Source organism: Nestor notabilis, unplaced genomic scaffold (genome assembly GCF_000696875.1).
Source record: "Nestor notabilis isolate BGI_N333 unplaced genomic scaffold, ASM69687v1 scaffold18622, whole genome shotgun sequence".
Classification (NCBI taxonomy): domain Eukaryota; kingdom Metazoa; phylum Chordata; class Aves; order Psittaciformes; family Psittacidae; genus Nestor; species Nestor notabilis.
Window position 1 is genome coordinate 80,041 of NW_009920299.1, and position 321 is coordinate 80,361.

The following is a 321-nucleotide window of genomic DNA, read 5'->3' on the forward strand; positions in this document are numbered from 1 at the left end:
TCCCCTACTGGTTACCTCGGCTTTGGTTTTGACAAGGTCTGTGATCGCCTTGCTCGGCTGGATCACAGAAGTCCTCCCTTTTCACAGCACCACTCGCTGTGCCACCTTTCACACCCTCCCTTGCTTGGGATGCAGAGTTTTGCCTTCCCAAAGAGGAGCTGCAAAGCACAGACCTGGTTCATGTATTGGGAAAAGCAACGGCACCTCCAAGAAATGTGCTTATGGCATCACAAGTGCTGTCACTCGCTGTGTTTGTGCCAGCCCAAGCAGGGAAACAAACCCTCCCTCCTGCATTAATCCTGCACAAGCAGCAGCACAATC